Source organism: Dipodomys merriami, unplaced genomic scaffold (genome assembly GCF_024711535.1).
Source record: "Dipodomys merriami isolate MVZ:Mamm:240054 unplaced genomic scaffold, mDipMer1.0.p SCAF_842, whole genome shotgun sequence".
In the NCBI taxonomy this organism is placed as follows: domain Eukaryota; kingdom Metazoa; phylum Chordata; class Mammalia; order Rodentia; family Heteromyidae; genus Dipodomys; species Dipodomys merriami.
This window is the reverse complement of record NW_027206449.1, coordinates 262,333-274,479: the sequence shown is the minus strand read 5'-3', so window position 1 is coordinate 274,479 and position 12,147 is coordinate 262,333. Positions and strand designations below refer to the sequence as shown.

The window sequence follows — 12,147 nt, the reverse complement described above, 5'->3', positions numbered from 1 at the left end:
TGTGTTGTTTGGGTTTGGGGATTTCATTTATTCAGCTGGGGGTTGTGTTTACTTGTTTGTTGGTAGTTTACCTTCTGTTTCTTAAGATTTGTTAGTTGTCCACTTCATTTAGATCATCTTAGGTAATTCTTAAGCTTGATCACTTGCCATCCCAGGGACAAGGTGTTAATGTACAACTTTAGTTCCTCCCCCAGGGAGGGGGAGATCACTGTCATTGCACAGTACAACTTGACAAAGATTATCGGTTACTGCAGCTGTGTCTATGAGAAGCTGGCCCATCACTGCCTCACTGACACCACAGTGGCAGTCAAAGTTCTCCCAAGGAAAGATCTGAAAAGTCATGAGATAGAAAACGAGGTAGCAGGTGGGAAGTTGGCTCAGTGGTAGAGCGTTTGCCTTGCATGCCTGGGGCTCTGGGTTCGATTCCTCAGCACCACATAAGAAAAAAGCCAGAAGTGGCCCTGTGGCTCAAGTGGTAGAGTGCTAGCCTTGAGCTGAAGAGCTGAGGGACGGTGCCCAGGCCCAGAGTTCAGTCCCCACGATCAGACCAAACAGAAAAAAGAAAATGAAGTAACCATTGTGAAAAGTGTACGTCACCCACACATCATCCAATTATTCCAGGTGATGGAGGATGAAGACTCCTTGTCACTGAGCTGGCCACTCAGGGCCATCTCTTGGGGTGGAGTCAATAAATCCCCTTGCATACGCCTATTCCAGTATGAAGCCAAGAGGTTGTTCAAACAGATCACGAGTGCCATTCACTACCTTCAAGAGAACTGAATTGTACTCCTAGACCTGACGGCCAACAACGTCCTGTTCAACACCAATGGCAATGTTAAGGTCAGTGATTTTGGCGTTTCAGGGTGACCCCAGGACAGTTGCTAAAGGGGGTTTGTGGAGCCTTACTATTCCACCCCTCTGAAATGATCCTACAAAACATGTTCAGTGGGTACAAGGTGGACATTTGGGGACTTAGCTGTGCTTTTGTATATGATGACAACGGGAAAGTTGCCATTTGAGGAGAATAAGATGACAGATATGGAAACAAATCCTAGAGGCCAGGTACACCGGTCCCCTTTACCAACTACAATGGGACGTGATCTCCTTCCTAAACTGCTGACTGTGGGCTTCAATCTGAGGCCTGCTATTGAGGAGATAATGGAGCACCCATGGCTGGCCCTAAGTGTGGGATTTGGCCTGCTTCCTGATGAGCAACTGCCCAGCAAGCTGGACCCCGTTATTGTCACAGTCATTTGCAACATGGTGTACACGGTAGCTGGTATTAAAAAGAAAGAACAGAGCATTCAATGAAGCCATGGCACCTACCTGCTCATCCATGAAAACATAAAGGAGAATACCAGAAGTGTGGAATCAAAAATGATGCTTTTGGCTAGTCCACCATGCACACCTCCTGAGGACAATCCCACCAGCCCTCTTCCTCCACAAAAAAAGAGCCACCTATTCTGCAGGATGTAACACCTTCAGCTTGTCCTCAAATTTTCAGTTACCTCTGAAGAGAACCCAAAGTGCCAGTCTGCCTGTCCTTCTGCTCTACACCCTGCAGAGCTCCAGTTCCAGCTTCATTTGTGGCCCAGATTCTTTTAGCTGGTCGGGTACACTAGACAGTTTCCACTCAGTGGAAAATGGTCTTCCCTCTGGTCATCCTCAGGGGGAGGCCATAGACCTCAGGTGGAACATTAGACAGGGCTGGAGGAGGGTGGCTAACAGGATAGTCACCATTTTTCGCAGACTTTGCTGCTGTGTGAAGGCCCCAAAGTAATGTTCACAGATTGAGAGCAAAGCTGTCCCAGAGAAAGCAGTGCAGAACTCTGAAACAGCACAGTTGAAAGCCACCAGACTCAGATCTTCGGGGTGAGTCTAACTAAAGCAGAGAGATGTGGAATTGAAGAGCTGCAGGTGGGAAAGGAGTCATGCAGGAAGTTCACACTGTGGAGGTCTCAGTCCAGCATGGCCAGGTTGTGTGACGGCTGCTAGGGGATTCTCCGGCAGGGATTCCTTTCGGAGAAAGGACAGCTGACATCACCAAGGCTTTCCAATGCTGAAAGATAAGTTGAAAGGTGGCCTCAATCTGCTGTACTTTCTGAGCTGGGCATTTACACATCGATCCCTTACTTAATAGTATTGTCACTTTATTGAACAACCTTTTCCCTTGGTCCTCTGAACACTAAGGTGTTTTTGTCCCAAACGCTTCAGGTCATCTCACCTTTCACGTAGGTTGCTTGTGTCCCCAATTGCTAGTTTATTTATTTAGGTTTAAAGTGAGGCCCTTGAGCTTCGTGGTATAGGAATCCATGGATCTCAGGGGCAGGAAGCATCCTGGACTCTGTTTCTCCTTCCGCAGTCTCTAGGTGACTGGGTACAACTACTGAGCACACTACTTACACTGGCTGGGTTGGAGTACAAAGGCAAATCTTCACTGCGAATGGAGAGGTACCTGTCTCCATTCACCCAATGCACTATCAATGGTTTCTGCCCTTACTTTCCTCCATTTAAATGCACTTTCCTGCTTGTGTAATTTCTCTCTAAATCTCATCATTATCCCAACATAAAACCTTCATCCAAGCATCTCTTCTTTCAGAGTTGTTTATTTGCTCACAATCAAAGAGACCCTATTACTAAGACAGGTTGTTTTGAATGGCAACTCCTCCCATGAGTCCCCATTTTCTCTAAGGGGAACCAGAAGGCTGGGTTGGCTGAGTTTCAAATAAGAGAACAGTCTGACCAACCAGAGCCACTGTTTAGACTGGCTAAAAATATGAAGTAGAATAATATTCCTTCCTTGATCGTAGAGGTAGAGAAACCTGTGAAGGAGCAGCATTCCTGAGAAAGTATGGAGATACAGTGGTGCCACTGGATGGACCCTGCCTGGGATGACTGCATCTGGACAGTAGCAAAAATTTGGTAAGGTTGATATGACCTCTACCACTGGGCTATTTGTGTTGGTTTAGTCAGGGCCATGAGATTTCCACAGAGAGGATTTGATTCAGGCTGATGCTGTCTGCCCTTGGGTGACAAGTGTGTTATAGGGAGGATTTGAGCACACCTGACTTTTGCTATATGTGCACTGATGTCAGGAGGCTAAGCCTGCAGAGCAGACTGATGAGATTTTCTGCAGTAGGTAGGATCAGTGGTCCAGCTCAGAGCTATTTGGGAGCAGATCTCCCCTGAAAGAACAAAAAGGGATTCTGGTGAGAGTCCCAATAAGGGCTACAAGAGGGAAAAGATGGGTACAAAGTAAATGACAGGGTGGACACTAAATGTAAAGGAGAAATGACAGGAGGCAAATTAAGAAGGGAGCTGAGGAATCCTGAATTCCACATGGGCCATTTTTCAGTGAAGAAAGTGGGTGGGAAGGAATTAACTGTTGATTTGTAAGACTTCTTGATCACTATTCTTTTTTTTTTCCTTTTGTCTGTTGTGTGTATGTGTTTGTGAGTGTGTGCTGCTACACCTCAGTGCTTTTTTTCTTATGCTGTTTCCTTTGCCTTCTCTGTTCTCTCTCCACTTTTCTCACCTTCTCCCTGCTGCCGCCCACCATTTCTCTTCCTTTGTTTTCATTCCTCCCATAGCTACTCCTATTCTACTTCTCCTGTTCCTCTTCTTGCTGTTCCACTACTACCCTCTACCATTCCCTTTCCCTCTCTTCCTGCTCTTGAATCTGTCTCTCTCTCCCTCCACCTCCCTCACTCTTCCTCTCTCTCTACACTTCTCCCTTTTTCCTTCTTTCCCTTTCTCCCTCTCTGTCTTTCTCTTTTTTCTCTCTCTCAGTTGTCATGGATATGTCTGGTTCTCTCCTGCTTGAGTTATACTTCCAGGCTTGCATTTCTCTATTTACTTGAAGATGGAGTCTTCCCAGACTTGCTGTAAATGCAATCTTCAAGGTATCATCTTGGGAGATAGGTAGGAATACAGACAAGAGCTTACAGCATCAGGGAATGCAATTGACTTTGTTAATCTGGTGTGGCAAAGGTTGCTTTCTCTATTTTGAAAGGGCATTTGTGTATTTATGTGAGGGATAGCTGTGTAGAGTCACCTTACAATTGGTTGTGGAAGGAAGGGGGTGATGGGTTTGTGTAAATGGACAGGGAAGGACGACATATGTGCTGTACAATTGCGCTGAGAGGTGTCAGATTCTTAGTAGAGACTCTATGAGTCCCCAGAGAGGCCCCCTTTCCCAAAGCACCCAGCTTGGGCATGGTGCTTCCGTTTCCCGGTAAAGACTTTAGGCCTCATGGAAGAATAGCAGAGCCCAATTTTTCTCCTTGGGGAATCAACAATGCTATCAGAGCCAAGTTTTAAATATTTGAACATCAAGAGGCCATTTTTGGAATCACAAAGTGTATGAATTAAAAGATATTCCCTTCCGTTCAGCTAGAGGTGGTCAAGGAACAGGAGACCTGAGGAATCATTGAGATAAACTGGGATCTGTGGAAGGACATAGCCTGGATGGACTTTGGTTGTATATGGACCACACCCGTGGATGGACCCTGCCTGGGATGACTGCCTTCCCACAAGAACAAAAATTCGGTAAGATTAGATATGAGCCTTCACACTAGAATATTTGTATTGGTTCACCCAGGGCATTAGAATTGCACATAGAGGCAGTGTTGAGGATTCATGCTGCCTTTGGGTGACAAGTGTATGATGGGGAGGAGTTGGGCAAATCTGGCCGTTTCTCTGTGTACACTGGGTCAGGCGGCTGAACCTGCAGAGTAGACTGATGAGAATAGCAGCAAGAGGAGGGCTGGGGCTCCTGGTGGGTCAGTGGTACTGCTCAGGGGTATTTGAGGAGCAATGCTATTCTCAAACAATGAGATGGATTTGTGGCGAGAGAAGCAATAAGGGTCCAAATAGGCAAAGGATGCATAACTGGTTTAAGACAGGGTTGATACTGATGCTGAAAGAGAGCTGAGGAGGAATGTAAGGAATGCTGAACTCCTCATGGAACAATGTACAGTGGAGAGGGTGGGTGGGGAGGGAAGTACTATTAATTTCCATGATTTCTCAATGCTTTTTAATTGTCTTTTTGTTGGTTGTGTGCATGCATTTGGGAATGTGCTGGCTTGAACTCTGTTCTTTTCTCTTTCTCAGTCTCCTTTTCCCTCTGTGGCCTTTCCTTGGGCCCTCCTCCCCTCTACTGTCTCTAATCTCTCCTTTCTTACACCCTCATTCTTCTCCTCTTCTCCTCCCTCTAATCATTCTCTTCTCCCTATCTCATTCCTTCTCATTCAATCCTTTCTCTTGAATTTGTCTCTTTGTCTCTCTGTGTTTAGGTATGTATGCATGTCCCTCTGTTTTTCTCTCTGTCTGTTTTCCTTCTCCCCCTCAGGCCCCCTCTTTCCCTTTTTCTCTCTTGAGTGTGGGCGTGTTTCTGGCTGATGTTTTACCAGTGGAGTCACTCTTCTAGGCCTGATTTTCTACTGAGTTGGACATGGAGTCTGCTCAGGCTGGCTTTATCTACAGTCTTCTCAGTGTCAGTGTGTACAGTAGTTAGGATTATACAGGTGAGCCTCCAGCACCTAGACTTTGTGAATCTGGTACAGCACAGATTGGTTTCTCTGTTATTACAAAAGGAATTTGTGTACTTGTATGAGGGACAACTCATAAAATTTTGGGAAAGGAAAGGGTGTTGGGTTGGGCTGCATGTGGAGAATGGAGAGGTAGAGAATTACGTTTCCACAGTACAAGGGTTTCAGCACTGAGAGATGTCAGATTCTTAGGAGAGACCCTTTGAGTCGCCAAAGATGCTTCCAGTTGACACCCCCTTCCCCAGAGCACCAGGCTTTGGGCATGGTGCTTCCTTTTCCCTGGAAGTTCCCAGGGGAAGCCTCTAGGTCTCATGGAAGAAGAGTAGGGCCTGATTATTTTCCTAGGGCACATGGTGTGTAGGAAGCTTAATTTCAAATATTGCCACACTATAAACCTCCAGAGCCCATTTTTTGAACCAAAAAATGTAGGAATTACAATAATTTCCTTTCTATCAACTAGAGGTGGAGAAACTTTTAATGAGTAAGAGACTTAAGAAAACATGAAAATATAGGAACATGTGGATGGAGATGAGTACAAGCGGACATGAGCAGAAATTTAGTAAGATTGGATATGAACCTCCACCACTGTGATATTCATTCAGCAGGGCATTAGATTAGTGTACTTCACTGAGGAAGTACACTCAGCATGGAGAATGAGAATACTCAAACTTACAAAAGTAGTACATAGTATATATGAAAAGGAAGATTAAGGCAGAAAGAATCAGGATGAGTGTTGGAAATAATCTGTGTTTTTGTGTGTTTGCAGATGTGTGTTGTGTGTACATGTGCACAAAGTTGTATTTTTGAGTATCAGAGTAGACCTCTTTGGCAAGGGGGTTTTGGGGAAGTATAGGGGACTGAGCAGCTGGGTGTGGGGAAAAGCATTCTAGGCAGTTGGAATAGCAGTGGCCCCCAGCTGGCACAGTGCAAATGCCAGTGTGGTTGCAGCAAGGAAGCCTGGGCTCAGTGGGGAGAGACAGGATCAGAGAAGGCACAGGAGCCTCTTGGCAGCACAGGCTCTGCACTACACCAAAGGAAGCTGTGAGCAGAGTGGTGACCCACCATGCTTCAACATTGTCCTGTGGTTCTCCTGTCTACTCTAAAGCCACATTTCTTAGTCTTCAAATATGAAAGGGTGTGTGTGATATTGGTGTTTCTCATGAAATTGAGTGTCCTCCAGTTCCATCCATAGTGTCTGAGTGTTGGTTTCTTTTTTTTTTTTTTTTGGTTCCTTTCTGGTGCTTGAATTAGGACCAGTAAAAGGTCCCTGAGCATTTAGCTCAAGGCTGGAGCTTTACCAGTTTGAGGCACAGCTCCATTTCTGGTTTTCTGAGGGATATTTGAAGTAAGAGTCTCATGGACTTTCCTGCCTGGGCTGACTTTGAATGATGATTCTTAGATTTCAGCTTTCTGAGTAGCTAGGATTACAGGCGTAAGCCACCGATGCCTGGCTCATGATATAGTTTTGATAGTGAAAAGATCCTATCCAGAAGTCAAGATTGCCTGCTCTGGTTCTGGCTCTGCAGTCTTCTTCAATCTTGAAAATTTTTCAAGATTTTTATTGAATGTTTTCAAGATTATATGCCACTTCCACTTAGTCTTGTCTGAAGTTTTATCATGATTTGACTTGGGTCTTGCAGGACTATCGTGAAGTGACACTGTGTGCCTCCCACTGCATCCCACCAGGTGGCTGGAGACATCAGTTTGTCTTGGGAGTGTAGTAGGTAATTTTGATCACTTGAAGATGGCCAAATTTGCCAGTTTTTCTACTGAAAAAATTCTCCTCTCCCTTTGTAACTCAGTGATGTGTGGGAAAACACATAAGGCTGTGGAAATATCCCATTCCTCACATCATTGACAGTTTGCTTATGTATTTACATATTTATTCATGTTTGAACTTGCTAAGGGATTCCTATTGAATGCATTGGGTTGTAATTCCACTCCTGTCATGGTTTTGATGGTTCCAGACTTGGCCAGTGCGAGCCCCTTCTAACAGACTTTATTAGTGCTTTTATTTTATTTTAATTTTATTTTTTTGCCAATCCTGGGGCTTGAACTCAGGGCCTGGGCACTGTCCCTGAGCTTATTTGCTTAAGGCTAGCACTTTACCTCTTGAGCCACAGTGCCACTTCCAGCTTTTTCTCTTTATGTGGCACTGCAGAACCCAGGGCTTCATGGATGCTAGGCAAGCACTCTACCCCTAAGCCCTCATTAGTGCTTTTGTTCTTCACTCATACACAAGATCAATGTTTATTTAGTACCTTCCATGCTCTAGTCTTTGAATCAACTATTATCCAGGAGCTGTGGCTGGATGGCATTTAGAAACCAACATCTGAGTATTAGGTATGTTCTTTGCTTTTGAGATGTTATTGTTCCTAGGCCCTTTTGGAGAAGAGAACTGGAAAATACATAAAACGAATATACAAAATACATGTATTCATGTATATGGGTGTGCATTGATATATACAAGCCCATACATGTATATTTACACATATACACATTTAAATTTATATTAATTTCTTTTAGTAGTAAAGAAATGTAAACTCAGAACCTCTTGCTTGCTTTGCTTGGGTCCTAGTAATTGAGCCCCCCTTTAAGCCCTGCTTTTTGCTGGTTAGTTTGGAGGTGAAATCTAATAAACTTTCCTGCCTGGACTAGTCTCAAACTTCAGTGTTCAAGCTCTTAGCCTCCTGAGTGTCTCAACTTCTGATTTGTACACCAATCTATGTATATATATCCATCTATATATACTCAAAATCATGAGTTCACACTGACACCTCCAACTGCAATCTCACCCCAAATATTCTTCCAGTTTTTTTTCCTTTTCCATATTTGTAACTACCAAGAAACCTATTACCCTTGATAGGATGACTTACTGAGTAATTCATTCTGTTTGTAAACAATCTCCTGTGATTGCCAGTGATGTAAATGTATTTGGCCTTTTTCTATGGTTCTTGACATAGAAATCCAAAAACACTCATGCTTTCCTGAGTAACAGGGGTGGTAGTAGGATCTTTTGCTCTACTATTTGGTCATTGACCCTGGTTCCTCAATCAGAGCTCCTAAGACCTTAGTCATTTCCTGAGTTATAGTAGCATCTGACCCAGAGCTATGAAATCCTTTGGAATTTCCTGTCACAAGAGCATGTTCTAAGAGGTGCAACCCTTGATGTACACCTGGATAGCCTCAGGATGGAAGATGATCTTTTTATGATGGACTGGTAGTGCAAACCTGTAATCCCAGTATTTAGAAGGCAAATGCAGAAGGCTCTTGAGTTCAAGGCAAGCCTGGGCTACAGTCAAACCATCTTTTAAAAAACAAGCTTTTATAGGTACATTATTTGGGGATTAGCTCTTAATTTTGTTTTTTGGTTTCATGAAATTTTGTCATGTCTGTAAAATTTATACTTGCCAAGAGATTCAAACTGCCTGATCAACCCATTCTCTCTATTGCTCTGTATCTGTCTGTCTCTGTCTCTGTCTCTCTGTCTCTGTGTCTGTCTGTCGGTCTGTCTCTCCCCTTCTCTCCCTGTCTCTGGTCGATGTCCTCATGGTTACCACATGGTTGCCAAGGTAGCAGTAGCAGCATCCTCCCATGTGCCCAGTGGCCTTGGCAATGGTCCGCTAGGCTACATGGAAGAGTAGTAGTCCTCCAAGCTCTCACACAGACTTGATTCTTGTGACTATTTACCAGTCCTTTACACACTAGTTCACTCATTTCAGGAGGCATGACTAGTGCTATGAGCCCAGCATGCCTGGCATAGTCCCCGTGTAGCACACTCAGGCCAAGTGCCTGGTGCTACAGGATTCTGCAGCCGAGCTTCTGGTCAAAGTACATCTGACACTGAGCTGGCCTTCCCAGGCTGAAAGGAAAATGGAAAAGTAGCCTGAAGGTGTCTTTACCTTCAGAGGTGGTAGGGGTTGCAGCTTGATCACATGGTGACTTCACCTGACAACCATTCACCTTTGTCCTTGAGGTGGTTTTGTTCCAAATGCTACAGCAGGTAATCACCTTACCTTTCATGTAGGTTTCCTGTATGTTTATATACTTATTTGTTGTATTTACATTTGAGCTGAAGCCCATTGATCTGAGGGTCAGGAGGCATCCTGGACTCTGCTCCTCCTACTGTGGCCTCTAGATGACTGGGTCCAACTCCTGAGCACACCAGTTACACTGGCTGGGTTGGAGCATAAGGGCAAGTCTTCATTGGGAAAGAAATGAGACCTGTCTCCATGTACCATGACAGTGGTTTCTGCCCCACTTTCCTCCATTTCAATGCAGTTTCTTCTGTGTGTGTTTTCTCTATAATCCTTTACTCATCACTATCCCAACATAAAGCCATCATCCAGGAGAACCCGATTTCTCATTTATTTGCTCACATTGGTAAAAGATAAAACACATATTTGAAAGACCCTAATGAATACACCCTGAAGTCGTAATTGCAACTTCCTCTGTTAGCCCAATTTTTCTCCTCAGGTAAACAGAGTGTTGTGAGTGCTGAGTTTCACATATGAGACCACTGTGAACATGTAGAGCCTATTTTTGGAACCACAAAGTATATTAATTAAAATATGTTCTCTTCCTTTCAGTGAGAGCTGGAGAAACCTCTGAAGGAGCAGGAGACCTGAGAGAACACGGAGGTATAGTGGTGCCTGTGGATGGACCAGGCCTCTGTGAACTTGGTCTGAGGATGGACCCTGCCTGGGATGACTACTTCTGGACATGAGTGGAGATTCAGTAAGATTGGATGTGACTCTCCACCACTGTCTTATTTGCGTTGGTTCATCCAGGGCTATTAGATTTCCACACAGAGGAAGTGCTGAAGGCTGATGCTGTCTTGGGTGACAAGTGTGTGATGGGGAGGAGTTGGGCACAGCTGGACTTTGCTCTGTATACATTGGGGTTAGGAGGCTGAGCCTGCAGAGCTAACTGATGAGATTTGTAGCAAGAGGAGGACTGGGTCTCCTGGTGGACAAGTGCAGTTCAGGGTTATTTGGGGAGCAGATCTCCCCTCAAAGAATGAGGTGGGATTCTGGTGATAGAAGCAGTGAGGGCTAAAGAGGGTAAAGGATAGGCACCTGGTGAATGACAGGGTTGACACTAATGCTGAAGGAGAACTGAGAGGTGGAAGGTCATGAAGGGAGCTGAGGAATCCTGAATTCCTCGTGGTCCAGTGTTCAGTGAAGAGGGTATGTGGGGAGGGAAGTACTGTTAAATTCCATGATGTTTCCATGCCTTTTATTTTTTTCCTTTTGTTTCTTTGTTGTGTGTATATGTTTGTGAGTGTTTGCTCGTACCAAGTCTTTATCTCTGTGCTTTTTTTCTTAATTCTCTCTCTGCTTCCTTTTCCATCACTTTCCTCTTTCACCTTTCCCCGTCTTTCCCCCTCTCTACTATCTCTTCCCTCCTCTTCTTCTACCTCATACCGTCTCTTAGTCTACTTTTCCTTCCCCTCATCTTCTTCCTCTCATCTCCCTCTTCTCTTACCTCTCTCTCTCTCTTCCTGTTCTTGAATCTGTCTCTAACTCTTTCCATTTCTCTGTCTTTCATCTCTCTGTCTCAGTCTTTCTTTTTCTTTCTCTCCTTCTTTCAATTTGCATGTTCATGCCTGGTGCTCTACCACTTGAGTCACACCTCCAGGTCTGCATTTTTCTAGTTAATTGATGATGGAGTCTTCCTAGACTGGCTGTCACTGCAATCCAGGTAGCTTCTAGGATAGTTACGATTACATAGCCTCCAGCATCAGGCAGTGCACTTGACTTTGCTAATCTCTTGTGGCACAGGTTTGTTTCTCTGTTGTTATGAAAGGTATTTGTGTACTTATCTGAAGGACAGCTGTGTCAGTGACACATTAAAATGGGTGTGGAAGGAAGGTGGTGTTAGTCTGCTGTGCAGAATGGACAGGGAGAGAAGGACATGTATAGTGCAAGTGTATCAAGACCCTTAGAATATCAGAACATGTGCACACTCAAGGACATGTGCACTCCCATTTCCTAGTGAAAGAGCAAGCAGCTCCCTTTGCATGATTGATTAACAGCTTCCGTCTCTCTTTACCAAGATGTCTCAGAAGCACACAAGCAGATGGCTGGTCAGGAATTCCTCTGGGAATCAGCCTCCTTAAAACCCAACCTGATGTGCACGTCGAGAGGGAATTAGGAAGGAAAATGTGCTCTTTTCTTCCTTCAAGTTCAGCTCTCAATGCAGAGCTAGATGTGTCAAATGATCTCCTCAGAGTGAGGCAGAGACTTCCAGGAGACAAGGCCTTGCTGCCCCAAAAGCTGCAGTTGAGGCTCAGAGTGAGGGAGTGGGCTTCAATTCACATCTGTGGGTTTGGCTTAAGAGGCTAGTGTCTTGTAGTCCTAGTGCAGTAGAGAGTGTGCCTCTTCGCTGCTGTGATTTCAGTGTTGAGTTGTATTGTGGAGATGGGGGAGAGGGGCAGTATGCCAAGCAGGAGGCAAGTCATTTTATGATTCCATGCCAGTCTTGTCTTAAGGGGCAAGGTGAGCTCACTGTCCAAAACTCAGGTCTACCTTTGACTTTTCAATGGATAGTCTGATGCACACGCATGCTAGAACACTCCTAAACCTTTGTGGAACAG

General features: G+C 44.7%; 1 long non-coding RNA gene across 2 annotated transcripts; it reads left to right on the top strand.

Moving 5' to 3' along the window:
* Window positions 1-629: 629 nt before the first annotated feature.
* On the top strand, window positions 630-11,608 carry LOC138820159 (uncharacterized). 2 transcript variants are annotated; one of them, XR_011369743.1, is made up of 4 exons: window positions 630-840; window positions 2,811-2,922; window positions 4,393-4,548; window positions 10,139-11,608. It is a non-coding gene; the product is annotated as an uncharacterized lncRNA (long non-coding RNA). The 2 variants fall into 2 exon arrangements; XR_011369744.1 differs by lacking the exons at window positions 630-840; window positions 2,811-2,922 and adding an exon at window positions 2,961-3,902.
* Window positions 11,609-12,147: the final 539 nt, after the last annotated feature.